This window comes from Durio zibethinus, chromosome 10 (genome assembly GCF_047325235.1).
Source record: "Durio zibethinus cultivar Kanyao isolate XHJ-2024 chromosome 10, ASM4732523v1, whole genome shotgun sequence".
Taxonomy (NCBI): Eukaryota; Viridiplantae; Streptophyta; class Magnoliopsida; order Malvales; family Malvaceae; genus Durio; species Durio zibethinus.
Window position 1 is genome coordinate 15,072,015 of NC_143171.1, and position 22,596 is coordinate 15,094,610.

Below are 22,596 nucleotides of genomic sequence, written 5' to 3' on the forward strand. Positions count from 1 at the left end.
AGTTTATTAATTTATAAATTTTATTATAATATAATTATAATAAATATAATATTATAATACTATTTATAATTATTATTCAAATTAATAATATAAACAATATTTATTATATGAATAATTATCTATTTCAAATCGTTATAACCTTTTGTTTTATCGTAAAACAAATGTTTTTGTTCATATAAGTTTGTTTGAAATAAAATAATATTAATTTATTAATATTTCAAAAATTAATAAGAGATTTAATAAATAAATCTATTTACCATACTAGTTCAATTAATTATAACAATTTAAACATTTATTTATTTCAAATTGTACTAAATTAATAATTTATTAATAAATTTGAATCATACCTTTTGTAATTTGAACTTATTAAAAGTTTTTAAATTGAGTTGTCATGCATTCAGTATATGGAACTTAATTTATTATAAGTATTAAATATTTATAATACTAATAAATTAAATTAAAAATAAAATTGATAAATATTATTATTTTAATTTAATAATGTTATAAAACTATATTAATTAACAAATTAATAAACTACTATTTATTATAAGTAGAAATTATAACAAGAGCAATATAGTTATTATTTGTATAATAATATACTTGTTATTCAAATATAATAATTTTAATTTTAATTTCAGTTAAAATTAATATTTTAATTAATAATTAGTAGATAATAATTTTATTTCAAATGTTAATAAATTAGCATTTATTAATATAATATGTGAAATATTATTAGATATAAATTATAATTAAAATTTTAAAATAAGCTAATTACATTGTAGTCATTATTTAAAAAATGACTATTTTTAATACTATTTTTAAACATTGAAAAATTATAATGATCCAAACCAATTATAATTATTATAATTATTGAGAATGCCATTAAAAATTTAATACTTATAATTAATATTAATTATTATAAATTATAATATTATATTATTATAATGTTAATTTAAATAATAATATAAAACATTAATAATTAATATTTATAATTTAAATCAAATTGGAATTTTGATTTGTAAATTACCTAATTTATTAAAATATTAATAATTATATATTTTTATTATTATATTATAAATTATTTATTACCAAATTAAAGGAGGTGATAATTTTAATTATTAATACTAATTTAATAATATAAACTTATTTATATAATTAATTATAATAATTTAATATAATATTATTAAATAAAATTATAAAATTAGTATATTAATTGATTAATTTAATATTAAATCTATTTTGATTATATTATTGATAATACTTTAATCAAAAGTAATAATGTTAGTTAGATTAGTAAATTAATTATAATATTAAGTTTATAAGTTTAATATAAGATTATATTAATACTAATAGTATTTATATTCATTAATTATATATATTAATAATTATTAAGATTATAATATATATAATTATATAATAATATAAGATTATTAAAATATAAATTATGATTATTTAATTTAGTTTACAATTATATATTAATTTTATATATTATTAAATATTTTAATAATATTAATTTAATAAACTAATTAGATTATAATTTCAAACAACTATAATTATAATATACTTATTTCAAAATTATTGCTTATTATAAGTTAAATACATTATAATATATTTATCATAAACAATTAATTATTAATATTAAATTATTTAAAATATCTATTATAATAAATTAAACAATTAAATATTATAATTTTTGACCTTATAAAGGGAAAAGTAAATGATCGATCGTTCTTAGCCTTTTGCTGGCTTTCAAATGCCTATTGTTGAAATCTAATCCAAGGTCTGGCTAACCTAAGTAAGAAGAAAAGAAGGAAATCAGCCAAATTATATTAATATATTTAATATTTATAATTTATATTAATAAATTATAAAATATTTACAATTGTATAATTTATAAATTGATCAATATAGTTAATTATTATATTAACTATTTGAAAATATTTAAATTATTTTTAAAATGGATATATTAATTATTTAATTTTAAATAATTAATATAATTATTTATACTAATTAGATTAATTATATTAAGTTAATTATTCATACTACAATCTTTAATAATATAATATATGATTCATTAAAATTTTATAATGAATTTGATTAGTTAATATTAATTAGTAATAAAATATTATTAGTACTAATAATTAATCTCAAATAATAATTTATAATATACAATAATATATATTAAATTATTAATTGTTTCAAATTGTTATAATTAAAATTTTATAATAAATTAAAATTTTATAATAATATTAACAATAATATGATTAATTAACAAATTATCAATATGTATTTATTGTTATTATTAAAATTAATAAGAATAATTTAATTTAATAATAATAAATTTATATAATTTATATTTAATTAATGTTTATAAATTAATTGTTATTTATTAATTATTAAAATAAATAAATAAAACCATTAAATATAATATTTCTAAACAAAAGGTCATAATGATTTGAAATAGATAATTATTATAATAGTCTTAACTATTTTAACTAATTTGGCAAACACATTTATTTTTTAAATCACTTACTTATTAATTTTTGAAATACTATTAAATTAGTATTATTTTTATCTGAATAAGCTTGTATAATTAGAAACAATTGTTTTATGACATAACAAAGATCATTATGATTTGAGATTGATATTTGTTCAAATTGTCATAACTAATTGAATTGATTTGTAAAATAGCTTTAGTTTTTAAATCTCTTGCTTATTAATTTTTGAAATATTAATAAGTAGTATTATTTTATTTCAGATAAGTTTTTATGAACTTAAATATTATAATGATAATGTATATTAGTTATAATTAATATTATTAAATTATTATATAATTTATCTAAATAATAATTATAATTAATATTATTATTCATACTAATAATTTAATAATTTAATCTATTTACATAATAATTGCAAATAAACTAATAGTTTATAATAAATTAATTAAATGTTGTAATTATTTGTTATTTAAACTTATAATGAACAATCTATATTAATTATAATTATAATTATATATATAAATTTAGTATTAATATAAGTTTAAATACTTGTTTCATATCTTACAAGTTTGTTTTAAATAATAATTATTTATTTTAACTAAATTATTATAAGGATTTTATTTTAATATTAATTTAATTATTAATTTATTTTTAATATTATTAAATAATAAATTAATTTATTATTTTAATGTGGTTTATATTAAATTGCTTATTAATCTAATAAATCTAATTAATATATTATTTTTAAAATATTATCTCTTACTTACAATTATAGATAATTATATAGTTAGAATATAATTGAATATTAAAGATAATATAAAATATTTTATATTTTATTAATTAGATAATAAAAAGCCTATTTAAATATTATTTATTATTATTTTAAAACAAAAAGTTAATACTATATTCAATTATTTTTTTATTAATATTATGGTAATAATTAAATTATTAAAACTGTAATAGATAATTTTCAATATTTTAATATTATTAGATAATTATTCAAATAAGTTTATTATTTAATTTATTAAATAGATAATACTGATGTAATTGATTAATTATTTTAATATAAGTTAAGTTTTATAATTGTTTTATAAAACTTATTTAAATTATCAAATAATTTAAATAAGTTTAAAATAATAAACTTATTAAAATTAATAAGTTGAACAAACAACTATTTGAATATTATTCTAATTTAAGTTTAAATAGTTAAGACTATAAGGAATATAATTATCTTTTAAATTAATAATTATTTAAATAATAAGATTTAATAATTTAAACTATTTAAACTTGTTTGGTAAATATATTTATTATTTTAATCTCCAACTATTTCAAAATATTCAATTTATAAGATAAGGGTCATAATTTATTGACATTCAAAAAATTAATAAGCATGAGATTTGAAAAAATAATTCTATTTATCGAACAAGTTCAAATAGTTATAACTATTTCAACAATTATCTTTTTAAAATCATTACTAATAATAATATCAATATTAGATATAATTATTCACATACATTACAATCGTTATTAAATAACAAACTCTTTATTATTATTTTGATTGAATTATATTAATAAGTTTAAATATTATTGACTTTTAGGTATTTGTTAAATTAATAATAATTAGTTAAAACAAACTTGTAAGATATGAAACAAGTATTTGATGACTTAACAAAAGGTAATAAATTAGTATTATTATTAATTTTAATTTTCAATTTATTTAATTAAATAGAAAATTAATAATTAGCAGTTAATACTTTAAAGAATTAAATTATAAATATAAATATTTAATTGTAATTATTTTAATCTATTATTTTAATTTTCTATTTAATAAAAATAACATATATTAATAGAAATATATTTGTAACATGACATGTATAATTTAATTAATTATATTAAATTATTTTGTTTCTTTTGTTTAAATTATACAATATATATTATAAATATTTATTAACAATCATTATAACATTATAATAAAATAAAATAGAAATATATACGTAAAATTAAAAGTTATTAATTAATAATAATTATTATTAATACAAATAAATCTAATTATCATGTTATAATTAATAATAATTAAGATAATAATATAGTTATCTTAAATACTAAATTTAATTTTTATTAATATTAAACTTAAATAATAATTACTAAATTATTAAGGATAAATTAGTTTAATTTATATTTAAATTAATTCATAAATATAATAAATATTTAAATCTTATTTAATTAATTAATTAAAATATAAATATTTAATTAAATATATTTAATAATTATTATTAAATATATTTTTACTAGTTATACTTAATACTATAATATATATTAATTTTAATTATTAAATCTAATTTATTTATATAATTAAAATTAATTAAAATTAAAATTATTTAAAATTATTGTTTAAATTTTAACTGTATAGATTATGGCTTAATAATATTTATAGTTAATAATTTAATAAATTATATAATTTAAATTATATATTTAAATCATAAGAATTATTATTTATTTATAATTAAGTAAAAATATATATAATAAGAATTTATATTTAATAAATTAATAATTAAAATTATCTTCAATTCTTTTTAAATAATATAAAAGAATTAAGCCATAAGCTTAACAATAAATATAACTATAATTAATTTGAAATATTAATTAAATCATTCTTATTAATAGTATATATTTTAATTAAATATTAAAATATTATATAACTATTATATAAATTATTAAACCAAATTTATAATTGTTTTAATTTGATTATTAAATTATATAATAGTATACAATATATAATTATAAATTAATTAGCAATAGTATAAATTAAAAAATAATTAGTATATTATTTTTGTATCATAAATAATAAAATAATTTATTACTTTATTAATATACTTTGATAATTCTATAATATAAGTCCAATTTATATATATAAATATCAATATCATTTAAATATTAATTTAAAACTTATAATATTTAATAATATTATATTAAATTATTTTATATAATATAATATTTTAATAAATTGATAATTAAATATTAATAATAATTAAGATTAAATAATTGTTATAAATATTGTATTAGTTTAATTAATATTATATTATTGTTTTACTAATTACTAAATCTATACAATTATTAATTAATATTATATTTGTTATATATTATAATTATATATAATAAATATATAAATTTAATTCAAATAGATCTATTATTAGTATATTATTTTGAATAATATTTCCTTATAATAATCTTATTCAAAATAAAATAAATTAATATAAACTAGTAATAATTATATTTATTAATTATAAAATAGATTAAATATTAATAATTAATATTAAATAATTATTATAAATCTTTTATTAGTTTAATTAATATTATATTATTATTTTACTAATTACTAAGTCTATACAATTATTAATTGATATTATATTTATTATATATTATAATTATATATAATAAATATATAAATTTAATTCAAATAGATCTATTATTAGTATATTATTTTGAATAATATTTCCTTATAATAATCTTATTCAAAATAAAACAATTAATATGAACTGGTAATAATTATATTTATTAATTATAAAATAGATCAAATATAATTTAATTTGATATTTTAATTAATAATTTTATTATGATACTTAATTATGATTCTAAATGGTAATAATTATTTGAATCAATGACTCAATGTGTTCGAAATATTTATTTTAATATTAATAATAATAAATATTAATAAATTAGTATAAAAATTATTACTATTTAGAGTCGTTATAACTTTTTGATTTGTCATAAAATAATTGTTTCAGTTAATACAAGCTTAGAAGAAATAAAATAATACTAATTTACTAATATTTTCTAAATTAATAAGTAAAAAAGTTAAAAAATAAATATGTTCATTGAATCAATAATCTGATTATATTATATAAATAATATTTATTATTATAATGATTAATATATATAATTAGATTATATATAAGAAATTATTAATAATAATTTTTTATTATTAATATAATTTGAAACAATATTAATAATTAAATCCTAAATTAATAAGTAAAAAATTTAAAAAATAAATCTATTTATTTAATCATTTAAAAATAAGTAAAAATGTAATAATTAGTAATTATTTTATTGTATTAACTTGTAAAATTATTTATTTATCAATTATACTAGTAATTAATAAATTGTTATATAACATTTAATAACATAAATTTCAAGTTATAATAAATTATATAATTAGTTATAATAAATAATAAGCTTTAATATATAAATATTACATAATATAATTATAATTAATTAATAATAATTAAATTTATTTATAACTTAATAAATTAATTATTAACTGTTTGATTATTTTTGCATATAATTAGAATTATTATATATAATAATTATATTATATATAATACAATTTTGTTATTATAACTTAATATAGATAATGTTGTATTAAATATTTTATTAATTCTATTAATAATAAATAATTAAATACTATTATTATATACTATTTAATTATTTATATAAATTAATTTTAAATAATATATAAATTATTAAATATTATTATAAATTATAGTTATTATATAATAACTGTGATTTAATTATATAATAAATAATTATACCCCAGTGACCCTTCTATTATGTTCAATGTGAGATTCAAGACTCTTTCTTAGATCCGTGACATTCTCTCGCACTCAACCTCGTGACGCCTTTATCACGGAGGCTGACCACCCTGCTTGCCTCCCTTGAAGTGCTTGGCATGGATCGAACGGTTTAGGGCTGGCTTTGATACCACTTGTCATGGGTCGAGACTTAAGCTCCAAACCCGCATGGCTCTGAGACCTGGGCATTTACCCTTCTGACGTCTCGAATCAGCCTAACCGCCACGGTTCACACCCTTGCGAGGTATTGTCTGCTCTGGCCCCCTGGCCTCACGGTTTTGTCCTACAAAAGGTGCCTCACAAGGCGGAGGTGGTGTGAACCCTTTTATACCTTAGTGACCTTCCTATTATGTTTGATGTGAAATTCAAGACTCTTTCTTAGATCCGTGACACATGCACGTGCCTTGATCAGTATAAAAAAAATATGGCCCTTCATTCTAACTGTTACCTTCATCACTATTGGCATATGCTGGCCCTTGCTGCGGGTACTTACCTCGAACACCATCAGTATATGCTGGGTCTTGGTACAAGTACAAGCTTCAACCATCACCGGCACCTGTGGACCCTTGGTGTGGGATATTTCTATTTAAAAAAAGTGTCCCTATTTCAGACACTTTAATGTCTATGCTAGCATATCTATAAAATCTCTTATGCTTTTTAAGGGTTGGTTGTCTGGATGCTCTTTCTCCCTTTCTCAAAGGAAATAGGTGTGCGTGATGGGCCTCTCATTACGTACATCCATGGCAATGTCCTTGAGGTAAAATCCAAGCCATGTATGCCTTTTGGCTGTGTTGTTTAAAGACTGGTTGCTTCAGTGACTCACAAGAGCCTATGGCCTTGGCTGGTTGGCATGCACTTAAAAAGGTCGAGCTCAAGCCTATGCCTGCGGCTAATGCTATCCCATACCCTAATGTCACGGATCTAAGGGAGAGTCTTGAATCCCACATCGAACATAATAAGAGGGTCACTGAAGTATAAAAGGGTTCACACCATCTCCGTCTTGTGAGGCACCTTTTGTAGGACAAAACCGTGAGGCCAGGGGGCCAGAATGGATAATACCTCACAAGGGTGTGAACCGTGACAGAAGGCTAATCTGGGATGCCGGAAGGGTGAATGGCCGGGTCTCAGAGCCACACGGGTTCGAAGCTTAAGTCTCGACTCGTGACAAGTGGTATCAGAGCCAATCCTAAACCGTTCGATCCACGTCGAGCACCTCGAGGGAGGTAGGTAGGGTGGCCAGCCTCCGGGACGAGGGCGTCACGAGGTTGGGTGCGAAAGAATGTCACAGACCTAAGGGAGAGTCCTGAATCCCACATCGAACATAATAGGAGGGTCACTGGGGTATAAAAGGGTTCACACCATCTCTGCCTTGTGAGGCACCTTTTGTAGGATAAAATCGTGAGGCCAGGGGGCCAGAGCAGACAATACCTCACAAGGGTGTGAACCATGATGGAAGGCTGATCTGGGATGCCGGAAGGGTGAATGCCTGGGTCCCGGAGCCGTACGGGTTTGGAGCTTAAGTCTTGACTCGTGACAAGTGGTATCAGAGCCAGCCCTAATCCGTTCGATCCATGCCAAGCACCTCAAGAGAGGCAGGCAGGGTGGCCAGCCTCCGTGACGAGAACGTCACGAGGTTGGGTGCGAAAAAATGTCACGGACCTAAGGAGGAGTCCTGAATCTCACATTGAACATAATAGGAGGGTCACTGGGGTATAAAAGGGTTCACACCATCTCCACCTTGTGAGGCACCTTTTGTAGGATAAAACCATGAGGCCAAGGGGGTCAGAGCGGACAATACCTCACAAGGGTGTGAACCGTGGCGGTAAGGTTGATTCGGGATGCCGAAAGGGTGAATGCCCGGGTCTTGAAGCCGTACGGGTTCGAAGCTTAAGTCTCTGTCCGTCCTGGATCTCTTTCATCCTTATGGAATGGCTTGAGCATGCTCACATGGAACACTGATGTACCCTCGGCTTGGGTGGCATATCCAACTTGTAGGCAACCTTGCCTACCCTCTTGACTACTTAGAAATGTCCCCCATACCTTTGGACTAGGCCTTTGTGCAGCCCTCTATGGCGCACAATGGGATGTAGCTTCACCAACACCAAGTCTCCAACCTGAAACTGCACGTCCCGCCTATTCTGGTCTGCCCACTTCTTTGACCTCTTGGCCGCCTTGTGTAGACAAACTCTGGCCAAGTCAGTTTGCTCCTGCCATGCCTTGGCAAACTTGTATGTTGCTGGATTCGGCCCTGTATAACCTACAGCAATCGAACCGGGTGTTAGTGGTTGTTGCCCTGTCACAACCTCAAATGGGCTCTGGTTCGTTGCCTCATTCCTTTGCAAGTTGTAGGAAAACTGGGTAATATCTAGTAGCTTTGGCCAGTCCCTTTGTGTGGCACTCACATAGTGCCTGAGGTAGACCTCCAATAGTCCATTCACTCATTCTGTCTGCCCATCGGTCTGCGGATGCATGCTGGTGGAAAAGTTCAAGTCTGACCCCAACAGCTTGAACAACTCAGTCTAGAACCTGCCTGTGAAATGCCCGTCCCGATCACTAACAATGGTCCTCGGCACTCCCTAGTACTTCACCATGTTCTTCAGGAACAATCGAGCTGCCTCCTCCGTTGGGCACTCCTTGGTTGTTGGAATGAAAATTCCATACTTGGAAAATCTGTCCACCACTACCATGATGCTTCCAAACCCGTTTGCTTTGGGTAGACCGACTATAAAGTCTAGAGAAACACTCTTCCATTGTCGCTCTGGCACTGGCAATGGCTCCAAGAGACCCTCTGGTTTCTTGAGCTCCACCTTGTCCTATTGGCACACAAGACAAGTCTTCACATAGGCCTCCACATCGTCCCTCATGTACGGCCAGTAGTACCACTCCTCGATCAGCGCCAAGGTGTGACTCACTCCTGGGTGTCCAGCCCACCTTGAATCATGACACTCTTACAAAACTTCCTTGCGAAGCTTCTCGTGCTACGGCCCAAACAGTCTACTGCCCCTGGTGTACAGCAAACCATCTTGCAATCAAAACTGCCTAGTCTTGCCTTGCTGAGCATACTCCATCAAAGCCTTGGCTGTAGGATCATGCGCAAGTCCCTCCTTGATGCACGGCACCAGTGACCCCTCTGGTTGGCTAATGGCAACAAGGTTAGCCTTTCTGCTCAGGGCATCTGCCACTAGGTTCGCCTGTCCTGGCTTATACTCCATTTGGAAATCCAATTCCGCAAGATGCTTGTGCTGAAATAGAATCGATGCACCATAGGGTGCCTTCGATAGCCTGATGAAGTCAGCATCAACTAACCCTTTGAGCTGCTTTCTCAACTCCTTTAACTCTGGTGGAGACATTTGGTAAGGGGCTCTGGCTGGTGGCTTGGCCTCGGACACCAGCTCGATCTTGTGGTCCACCTCTCTCTTAGGTGGTAGCTTGCTAGGCAGCTTTACGGGCATCACATCACTAAAAGTCTTCAACACTTTTAGCACCTCCAAAGGTGACTCGATCTCTTTCTGCCTTGGCTCATCATATTTTAGGGCTGCCAAGAAGGTGTCTTCTTCTCTGCTTACCGTCTTGGCAAATTGGATGGCTGACACCACCCGTGACCCAACTCCAGACCCTCTCTTCAATGGTACTAGACATTGGCACCGTGCATCCAAGATGCAAACACAATCGACAAAAGGCACAAGGAGGGCGTTAATCCGAACAAGGAAATCCAACCCAATCACAAACTCATAGTCATCAAGGGGTATTACCTCAATGGTCTCATTGCCTTTCCAGTCTCCAAGCTGTAACTCCACACCCCGTGCTACTCCAATGGCTGAAACTTCCTTGGAGTTCACCGTCTTAATGGTACCAGTCCCTTTCTGCACCTTTAGTCCGAGCTTCCGGGCTCCATCACCTAAAATAAAAAGATGTGAGGCACCTGTGTCCACCAGTGCGCTCACTTTTTGACCCGCAACCATCAGATCCATAAACATCAAGCCCTTTGGCTTGCGACTCCCCTTACTCTGGACAGCATTGAACATCAACGACCCAAGCTTTGCTGCCCTTGACTCAGGCTCCTCGTCAGACTCTTTGTCTACAACAGCCAGCTTACCTTTTTACGGGCAATTACGTGCTATGTGGCTCTCTCCACATAGGTAGCATGCTAGTGGCTCTCGGTCCCCTTTTGCTTTCCACTTGCCTGTTGGTGGCTTCCTCTCGTCATCTTTGGTTGAATGGTTTCGATCTCCATCCTTGGACTCTCGGTCTCGGTCCTTCCTCTTGGACTGCTTCTTTCGATCCCTATCATCCCTGCCCTTACCCTTGGGCTTGGTAGACTCGAACTTGTTCAGAGGCTTGAACTCTATCAAGGCCTCGGCAATAGTCATGGCTTTAGCCAAGTCATGAACTCCTCTCCTTTGTAGCTCATGCTTCACCCACGGCTTCAGCCCATCCATGAAAGCAAAGAAGGCGTCCTTCTCGTCTAAATCCGACATCTGTAGCATCAGTTCAGAGAATTTTTAGACATACTCCCTTATGTCCCCTTGCTGGCTCAGCCTGCGTAACTTTGCCAGTGCCTCATCATCGGCATACTTTGGGTAAAATTATTCTCTGAACTCCTTTTGAAACTCTGCCCAAGTTCCAATCTTGGCGCTCCCACGCCTGACATCATCACACCTGCGCCTCCACCATAATAAAGCTACATCAGTGAGATACATAGCAGTGGTGCTTACCTTTATCACCTCGTTTTGCATGCCAATGGCCTGGAAGTACTGTTCCATACCCCAAAGGTAGTTGTCTACTTTTTTGGCCGTCCTAGTCCCCTTGAACTCCTTAGGTTTAGGGATCTCCAATATGGATTTGGACACTCCGACAAACATGCCATTCCTAATGGCAGTCTTACAAGTCACGAGCTCACTGGTAAGCTCCTCCATGCCATGGTGCATGGCCTCCATGCCATAGTGCATGGCCTCCATGCCATAGTGCATGGCCTTCATGCCATCTCGCAAAGTCAGCACTTCCACCTCCAAGGATTCATTCTTTCGGGTGATCGCATCCAGGCCATTGTTGAGAGCAGCTTCTAGCTCACTTTGGATCTCCTCATCCATGAAGTCTAACGATGCAATGTGAGTCTCTACTTCCTTTAGCTTCTCCCCCATGTCGTCTATGGTCACATCCACCTTGGCCAGCCTATCGTCCATGGTAGACCAGATATCTTTAGAACCAGCTTTCTTGCCTCTTTCTCGTCCATGCTCTTGGGCCTCTGGTTGTTGGCTAGCAACGTCGCTTTGGGATGCCATCTCCTCAATCACGATCTAACTTGCACAACACAAACATGCAGAATCGAACTTGCTCTGATACCAACTGTCACGGGCTCTGACCTTAGACTCAGAATCCGTGCGACTTTAGGCTTGAAATCTCTTCCTTTATGCCTAAGTCAGCCTAAAACACAAGCGTGCGGGCACTAAAACAATGGGAAGGGCTGATTATGTAAGTTAAAGAGAAACAGGATAGGAAGATAGAATTCTGGAAATGCTCTTGTATTCACTAAAACAGAAGTGTTTGATGGTGTACAAATGAGGGTAGAGCAGCCCTCTATTTATAGTTGAGGCTCCAGCTACAACTTAATGGCATATCCCTAGAATAAAGGCTAAAATCATGGGATTACAATCAATCAGGATGTTGGCTCCTGATTTTCAGGGTTAACCAAATCTGCCAGGATGCTGATGCTGACTCATGGGTTGGCCTACAAGTCGGGCGGGCGTTCTGAGCTCGTTTGCTAGGCTTTGCACACAGATACCCGCCAGCACGCCTGGTCTACGGGCCTAAACCTCTGGCTCGCCTGCTGGTCTACCTGATGTGCCTGGCGCACCCGTCCAGGGCGTGACACTAAGACCAAGTCCCTGAATCACGCAATGACTCCATGAGGTGGTGTAAGTGAAAGTTTCAATAATGGGCTTAGGCTGGCCAAGTCTTTCAAGTATTTGATAGTTTCATGATCCTTCTCATCGACCATAAAAAATGCCTTGGCCTGGCCAAACCAGTGCATACAATCAATATTACTTAAGACCCTAGGAACAAGTCCTTGAATTAGGTAACGTCCCTTTAAGGTGGTGACCTATTGGATGGTAGGTGTAGTCTCGTGGCCCTTGCTTATGTTTTTCCCCTGCCAAGTGGTTATGGTATGGCTCATACGTCATTTCCTCTGATTGCTCATTGTGTAATTGATTAGGTGGGTTATGGATCGGTATGCATGAATACTACTACTTGTATGCAATGGGCATGAGTGTCTCCTTTATGTGGTCATCATACCTTGAGGTGTGATCGGGATCTTGTGTTGCATAACTAAATTGAAGGAAATCGAATGTCTTGCCATCCCTTATCTGTCTTGTGTCCTTAGGGGTTATGGGTCAGACTTTAATTGTGCCTCGTGTCCTAAGTGTGCCACCCAAACCCTCGTGGCTGGATTGGTACACTATGTTCATTCATACTATCGAATGCAGAATGTTTTGTAGGTGCTGGCTTTTAGCCCTTGTTCATCCAAAGCTATGCATTTTGCGTGCTTGACACATGCTTGTGCTCCCTGTTGGCTCTCTCTACCACTTAGTTGGTGTGTTGAGGCTTATGTAGTCCTAATGTCCTAAAAGAATGCTACTTGGTTGATCCTGCCAGCAGTCATATGCTTGTCTCAAATATTAAGCCATGCATGTGTAAATATGAACTAATTTAAGCTGTGAAATTATGAATGGCTCATTAAATCAGTTATAGTTTGTTTGATGGTATCTACTACTCAGATAACTGTAGTAATTCTATAGTTGAAGCATATAACAAACCTCTACTTCTGGAAGGGATGATTTATTAGATAAAAAGTCGATGTGGGCTTTGCCCTTTGCTCTAATTATTCATTATAACTTGACAGATCGCACAGCCTTTGTGCCAGGGATGCATCATTCAAATTTTTACCCTATCAACCTTTGATGGTAGGATAGTGGCCTACTATAGTGGTGACCGGTGACGAAGAATTAGGGTTTGATTCCAGAGAGGGAACATGAGAAAAGGCTAACACATCCAAGGAAGGCTACAGGCAAAAAATTAACCAATCTTGACACAGGGAGGTTGTGATAATAAATAACAAGACCAGGCTCTATGAGTCTAGTAATTTAAATGAATACAATCTAAATCCCTTAATGAGGATCCATTAGAGGGCAAGTCTGGTGCCAGCAGCCACAGTAATTCTATTTCTAATAGCATATATTTAAGTTGTTGCAGTTAAAAAACTCATAGTTGAAACTAAGGTTGGGTCATCTGGTCCACCTCACTTTGAGCACTAATCTACTTGTCCTTATAACCAACGATGCACTTCTAACCTTAACTAGGTAGGTTATTCCTCTGGTGATGTTACTTTGAAATAATTATAATAATCAATGTAGGCTTACGTTTGTATACATTAGCATAGGATAACATCATAAGATTTTGGTGCTATTGTGTTGGCCTTTGGGATCGGAGTAATGATTAATAAGGATAATTAAGGGCATTCGTATTTTGTAGTCAGAGGTGAAATTCTTGGATTTATGAAATATGAACAATTGCGAAAGCATTTACCAAGGATGTTTTCATTAATCAAAAATAAAAGTTAGGGGCTCGAAGTTGATCAAATACCATCCTAGTCTCAACTATAAATGATGCCAACCAGGGATCAACGAATGTTACTTTTAAGACTCTGTCGGCATCTTATGAAAAATCAAAGGTTTCAAATTCTAAGGGAAGTATGGTTACAAGACTAAAACTTAAAGAAATTGATAGAAGGGCACCATTGGGAGTGGAGTTTGTAGTTTAATTTGCCTCAACACAAGGAAACTTATCAGGTCTAGACATAGTAAGGATTGACATACTGAAAGCTCTTTTTTGATTCTATAGGTGGTGGGGCATGGCCATTCTTAGTTGGTAGAGCGATTTGTCTGCTTAATTTTATTAACGAATGAGACCTCAACCTATTAACTAGCTACGAGGAGATGATCCTTCATGGCTAGCTTTTTAAAGGGATTATGGCTACTTAGACTAAGAAAGTTTGAGGTAATAACAGGTCTATGATGCCTTTAGATGTTTTGGGCTACACATGTGCTACACTGATGTATTCAACAAGTTTATAGCCTTGGCCGATAGGCCCTGGTAATCTTTGAAATTTCATTGTGATAGGCATAGATCATTGTAATTATTGGTCTTCAACGAGGAATTCCTAGTAAGTGCGAGTCATCAACTTACATTGACTATGTCCCTGCCCTTTGTACACACTGCTTGTTGCTCATACCAATTGAATGGTCTGGTGAAGTATTTAGATTACAGTGACATGGACGGTTCACTACCTATGACATTGCAAAAAGTCCACTAAACCTTATCATTTAGAGGAAGGAAGTCATAACAAGGTTTCCATAGGTGAACTTACGGAAGGATCATTGTCAAAATTGGCTTAACGAATGACCCATGAATGTGTTAATAAGACGCCAAAAGGGCGAGGGTGCCTTTGTGGCCTGAGCTTTTTCTAGCCTTAGGCATGTGCGACGATCGCTTCGTTCTGCCTCCCGAGCAAATGAAACGATCAGCATCATTACCTGTGACCAAATAACAAACCTCGAACATGAATCATGCCAAGGAACCTAAATGAAAAAGAGCATGTGTGCTGTTGCCATCCCATTTACGGTGTATGCATGGGTAACACCATGGCTCCTTTTGTCAAGAAAAACCAAAATGACTATCAGTAATGGATATCTTGGCTCTCGTATCAATGAAGAATGTAATGAAATGTGATACTTGGTGTGAATTGTAGAATCTCGTGAACTATTGAGTCTTTGAACATAAGTTGTGCCCCAAGCCCTTAGGCGAAGGGCACGCCTACCTAGGTGTCATGCATCATCACCCTCTAACCTCTTACCTATCAGCTTCAATTGAGGGGGCGAACGATGGCTTCCCATGATCTCATCAAACATGATTGGTCCAAAAATAAGTCCTTAACAACGATGGTGTCATGACCGTCAATGGTAAAGCTCATTGCATGCCTTGTTCTAATGAGACGTGCACATTGTCCATCCAGACCCCATCGAACCCCTCGCATCATTCAGTCAATGCTTACATTATAACCCGTTGAGTTTAAGCATATCAATAAGTGGAGGAAAATAAACTTACCAGGATTCCCTTAGTAACGACAAGTGAACCGAGAAGAGCCTAGCTTAAGAATTGAGCATCTTCGTGTTCAAATTATAGTCTGTAGAAGCATCCTTAGTGACAAACCGAGCCTAAGTCCCCTGGAAAAAGCCACCATAAAGGGTGAGTGCCCTGTTATGCCTGGACCTTATCGCACAATAAGGTGCTGTCTACGAGTCGAGTTCTTTTTTTAGAGTACAGCCCCAATCGAATAGTAAATTCTGTCCAAGATTGAATACGGGCAAGAAACCGATAGCGAATAAGTTTCGTGAGGGAAAGATGAAAAGTACTTTGAAAATGGAGTCAAAGAGTAATTAATAAATTACTTATTAATTTAATAAGTTGAAACAATTCAAATATTAGATAAACAGAAAAAATTATTTTATCACAAAACAAAAGGTCATAATGATTTGAAATAGATAATTATTCAAATAACCATGACTATTTAAACTAGCTCATTAAATAGATTTATTTTTAAAATTTTTGACTTATTAGTTAAAAATTAAGAAATTAGTGTTATTTTAATCTAATAAGTTTGAATAAATAGAAACAATTGTTTTATAATGAAACAAAATGTCATAATGATATGAAATAAATAATAGTTCAAATAGTTATAACTGTTTGAATTTGTTTGATAGACAGATTTATTTTTAAATGTTATACTTATTAATTGTCTGAACAGTAATTAATTTGTATTATTTTATTCGTAATAAGCTTGTATGAACAGAGACATTTGTTTTATAACAAAACAAATAGTTATAACGATTTGAAATAAATAATTGTTTAAATAGTTATATAAATATTATAAACTTAAACAAAACACCTTAGGTTTTAGTTCTAATTACTTGAATATTAATTATTAATAACAAAAAATATCGATTAAATAAATAACAATATTAAAATAATTTAATAAATATTGGTCCTTGTAAACAAATTAATAATAATTACTTGAATATTAATTGAAAATAATAAATACGTGTTAGCTTTATAGGTTAGATGGTGATCCAAGAAGGGAGTGAATTGGATCTCTCCAAATTCTTCCCAAACAATGATTTCAATATAGTTGAAGGAATTTAAGACAATAAGCACTTTTGATGAAAATATAATGCAAACAATAACAATTAATGAACTTAAAATCAAATATGAACAACAATAAATTATAAGAAGATAGGGATAGAGAAATCCAACACAATGATTTATAGAGGTTTGATCCTTCTCCACAAGACACCTACGTCCTCTCTTCTTGATTGTCCACACCAAGGCTTCAATCCACTATTCTTGAATTGAAAATACAACCTATCTTTTTCTTTCTAAGACTTAAGATAGAAACCTCTACCCTTTGTAGTATTTTACCCAATCTCACTACAAAGCTCTCAAGAGGATACCTCACCTCTTGTTCTCTTCCACCCTTGTATATCAAAGGTAATTTTGCAAACAATAGAACAACCTCTCTAAGGCTAAGTGTTTGCTAAGTTTAAGTATAAAAAAATGATGAATGAACAACAAATAAAAATTGGATACAATAAATACAAAGATATGGACTTTGAAGCTCTAAAAACTCTTGATTCTTTGAGAGAATGAAAATGTGGCTGATTGGCTCTTGCTCTCTTGATTCATCAATCCTCTTGATGTGTTGGAGTGCCCAATTTATAGAGAAATTGAATAGGTAGCCATTAGAAGTGTTTGGGAGAAGAAAATAGCCGTTGGAGTATTTTCGCCCAAAACCAATCGATCCCTTCCATGAAGGGATCGATTGGTTCATTTTTTGAACTAATTTGCCTTTGAAAATCATGACCCGATCGATCCCTTCCACGAGGTGATCAATCCTATCAGTGGCTGGGTGGTTATCTCCTATTCTGCACTCTATTCACTAATTTGATCATATCTTGAGTTATACAAATCCAAATCACAAACCGTTTAAAGATTTAGAAACTAGACTTAAAGGGCTTTCTATCAGTATAAAGTTATCACCTAATTCACTGTGTACGAATTATAATGAATTTTCAAAATTACACCTTGTGCAGTTTTTCTGACAACTGCAAAGTATCTAGTAAAAATTCAAAATCTTTTCTTAGAAAATTTGGATTTTGATTTTGTTTAGTCCATTAGAAAGTAGACTCAAAGAGCTTTCCAACCATATAAAATTCAAATATTAAGACTTTATGAATTAATAAAACAAGTTCAATGTTGGAAAACTTTGTTCTTGTAAAATAGCTTTCTTAAGTTAATCTATTTCTCAAAACCAATATTATCAAAATTGTATTAAGTCCAAAATGAATAAGTTCACTTTAAAAACAACAATTGGACTTTCATTTAAGCTCAAATAAATAATCTTTAAAGATAGATTTGGTTTGAGAAATATGACACTAAGAAATGTTTGTTTAAACTTTGAAAATTATATTATTTATTTAGTACCAAAATATAAAACTTAAGAACATGTACTAAATAAATCCTTTTTCAAAATCTTGATCAAGTTTATTTAGCTTTAATGTTTTGTCATTTCAAAATAAGGATCAATTCAAGGCTAACAATAAGAATAAGTAATAATTTTTAATTTAAAAGATAATTGATTTAATAATTGACCATTTAACAAAATGGCCAAAGAATAATAAATTTTTAGATATATTTTAAAATAATCATATCTTAATAATTTAATAAGTAATAATTTCTTATAATTGACATAACAATATATTGATAATTATTTTATTGTCATAAAATAATTTTTTTAGTTCTTAGTAACTTATTCAGAATAAAATAAAACAAATTTATTAATATTTAAAAAATTAATAAGTATGAGATTTAAAAAATAATTTTGTTTGTCAAACTAGTTCAAATAATTATGATTATTTGAACAATTATCTATTTCAAATCGTTATGACTTTTTCTTTTGTCATAAAACAAATGTTTTTGTTCATATAAGTTTGTTTAGAATAAAATAATATTAATCTATTCATATTTTGAAAATTAAGAAGTAAGAGATTTAAAAAATAAATTTGTTTACTAAACCAGTTTAGTTAGTTATAACTATTTAAATAATTCTTTATTTCAAATCATTATAACATTTGTTTTGTCATAAAATAATTATTTTTGTTCATACAGTCTTATTCGGAATAAAGTAATGCTAATGCATTAATATTTTGAATATTCATAAGTAACGGATTTAAAAAATAAATCTATTGGCCTAACTAGTATAAATAGTTATGACTGTTTGAACAATTATCTATTTCAAATAGTTATGACCTTTTGTTTTTATCACAAAGCAACTGTTTCTATTCGTAAAAGCTTATTTGAAATAACATAAATCTAATTTATTGATATTCTTAAAACAATGAGAAAGAGATTTAAAAAATGAAACTATTTTTTGAACAAGTTCAAATAGTTATGACTATTTGAACAATTATCTATTTCAAATCATTATGACCTTTTATTTTGTCATAAAACAATTTTTTCTACTCATACAAGCTTATTTCAAATAAAATTATACAAATTTATTAATATTTAGACATTTAATAAGTAAAAGATTTAAAAAATAAATTTGTTTACAGAATAAGTTCAAATAGTCATAATTGTTTGAACAATTATTTATTTCAAACCGTTATGAGATTTTGTTTTATCATAAACAATTATTTTTCTCCATACAAGCTTATTTGGATTAAAATAATATTAATTTTTTTTATATTTCGACAATTAATAAGTAAAAGATCTTAAAAATAAATATATTTACTGAACAAGTTCAAATAGTCATAACTATTTGAGTAATTATCTATTTAAAATCATTTTGACCTTTTGTTTCGTCCTAAAACAATTGTATCAATTCATATAGGCTTATTCAAAATAAAATAATACTAATTTATTAATATTCCAAAAAATAATGAGTAAGAGATTAAAAAATGAAACTATTTTCTGAACAAGTTCAAATAGTTATGACTATTTGAACAATTATATATTTCAAATCGTTATGACCTTTTGTTTTGTCATAAAACAATCGTTCTTGTTCATACAAGTTTTATTTCGAATAAAATAATGTAAATTTATTAATATTTCAAAAATTAATAAGTAAAAATTTAAAAAATAAAATTTATTTTTTGAACATGTTCAAATAGTTATGACTATTTGAACAATTATCATTTTTGAATGGTTATGACCTTTTATTTCATTATAAACCAAATGTTTCTGTTCATACAAGCGTATTTGAAATAAAATAGTACTAGTTTATTAATATTCCAAAAATTGATAAGTAAAAGAGTTAAAAAATATATCTGTTTACCATGCAAGTTCAAATAGTTATGATTGTTTGAACAATTATTTATTTCAAATAGTTATGGTATTTTGTTTTATCATAAAACAATTGTTTCAATTCATACAAGTTTATTTGGAATAAAATAATACTAATTTATTAATATTCTGAAAATTAATAGGTAGGAGATTTAAAAAGTAAATATGTTTACCGAACAAGTTCAAATAATCATGTCCATTTGAACAATTATCTATTTGAAATCGTTATGACCTTTTGTTTAGTCATAAAACAATCTGTTCGTGCAAAATTGGCAAAATAAAATAATACTGATATATTAATATTTTGAAAATTAATAAAAGATTTAAAAACTAAATCTATTTATGAGAACAGTTCAAATAGTTATGACTATTTGAACAATTATCTATCTTAAATCATTATGATCTTTATTTTTTCATAAAACAATTGTTTCTTTCCATACATGCTTATTTGGATTAAAATAATATCAATTTAATAATATTCCAAAAATTAATAAGTAAGAGATTTAAAAAAATAAATATGTTTGTCGAACCAGTTTAAATAGTTAAGACTATTAGAACAATTATCTATTTTAAATCATTCTAACCTTTGTTTAGTCATAAAACAATTATTTCAGTTCATATAAGCTTATTTAAAATAAAATAATACTAATTTATTAACATTTGAAAAATTAATGACTACGAGATTTGTTTACTGAACAATTTTAAATAGATTTGACTATTTGAATAATTTTTTATTTAAAATCATTATGACCTTTTTATTTTGTAATAAAACAATTGTTTCAATTCATAAAAACTTATACGAAATAAAATAATACTATTTTACTAATATTTCAAAAATTAATAAGCAAGATATTTAGAAACTAAAGTTGTTTTCAAACCAGTTCAAATAGTTATGACTATTTAAACAAATATCAATCTCAAATAGTTTATGATCTTTGTTTTCTCATAAAACAATTATTAATAATTTAAAATATTGAATAAAATAATATTAATCTAATTATTAATAAAACTATATATTAATATTAACATATTAATATATATGGGAGCTTTTTATTGTTTAATTGAAACAATATTAAAACATTAAATATCTAATGTTTATTTCGTTCTTATTGTTTTATTATATAATAAATATTGATTATTAGATAATTAATATTAATAATCATTATTAATTGATTATTTAATATTAATTATTTAATTATTATTAAGCTCAAATGGTTATAACTGTTTGAATAATTTTTTATTTCTAATAGTTATGATCTTTTATTTTGTCATAAAACAATTGTTTCTATTCATACAAGTTTATTCAAAATAAAATAATACTAATTTATTAATATTTTACAAATTAATAGGTAGGAGATTTAAAAAATAAATCTGTATACCAAACAAGTTCAAATAGTCATGTCCATTAGAACAATTATCTATTTCAAATTGTTATGACCTTTTATTTTGTCATAAAACAATTATTTCTATTCATATAGAATTATTCAAAATAAAATAATTTTGATTTATTAATATTTTAAAAATTAATAAGAGATTTAAAAACTAAATCTATTGACTAAATCAGTTCAAATAGTTATGACTATTTGAACAATTATCTATCTAAAATCATAATGATCTTTATTTTGTCATACAACAATTGTTTCCTTTCATACAAGCTTATTCAGATTAAAATGATACTAATTTAATAATATTTCAAAAATTAATAAAAGATTTAAAAAGTAAATATATTAGCCGAATCAGTTCAAATAGTTAAGACTATCAAAATAATTATCTATTTCAAATCATTCTATCCTTTTGTTTAGTCATAAAACAATTATTTTAGTTCATACAAGCTTATTTGGAATAAAATAATACTAATTTATTAACATTCAAAAAATTAAAACAAGAGATTTAAAAAAATAAATCTGTTTACTAAACAATTTCAAATAGATATGACTATTTAAATAATTATCTATTTAAAATTATTTTGACATTTTGTTTTGTCATAAAACAATTGTTTCAGTTAATAAAAACTT

At 28.2% G+C, this 22,596-nt stretch overlaps 1 non-coding gene and 1 pseudogene across 1 annotated transcript; both read left to right on the forward strand.

Annotated features, from left to right (window-relative positions):
• The first annotated feature begins 13,760 nt into the window (after nucleotides 1-13,760).
• On the forward strand, nucleotides 13,761-15,564 carry LOC149516437 (18S ribosomal RNA; annotated as a pseudogene).
• A 291-nt stretch (nucleotides 15,565-15,855) lies between these two features.
• On the forward strand, nucleotides 15,856-16,011 carry LOC149516438 (5.8S ribosomal RNA). Its single transcript, XR_016346009.1, has one exon. It is a non-coding gene; the product is annotated as a 5.8S ribosomal RNA (ribosomal RNA).
• Nucleotides 16,012-22,596: the final 6,585 nt, after the last annotated feature.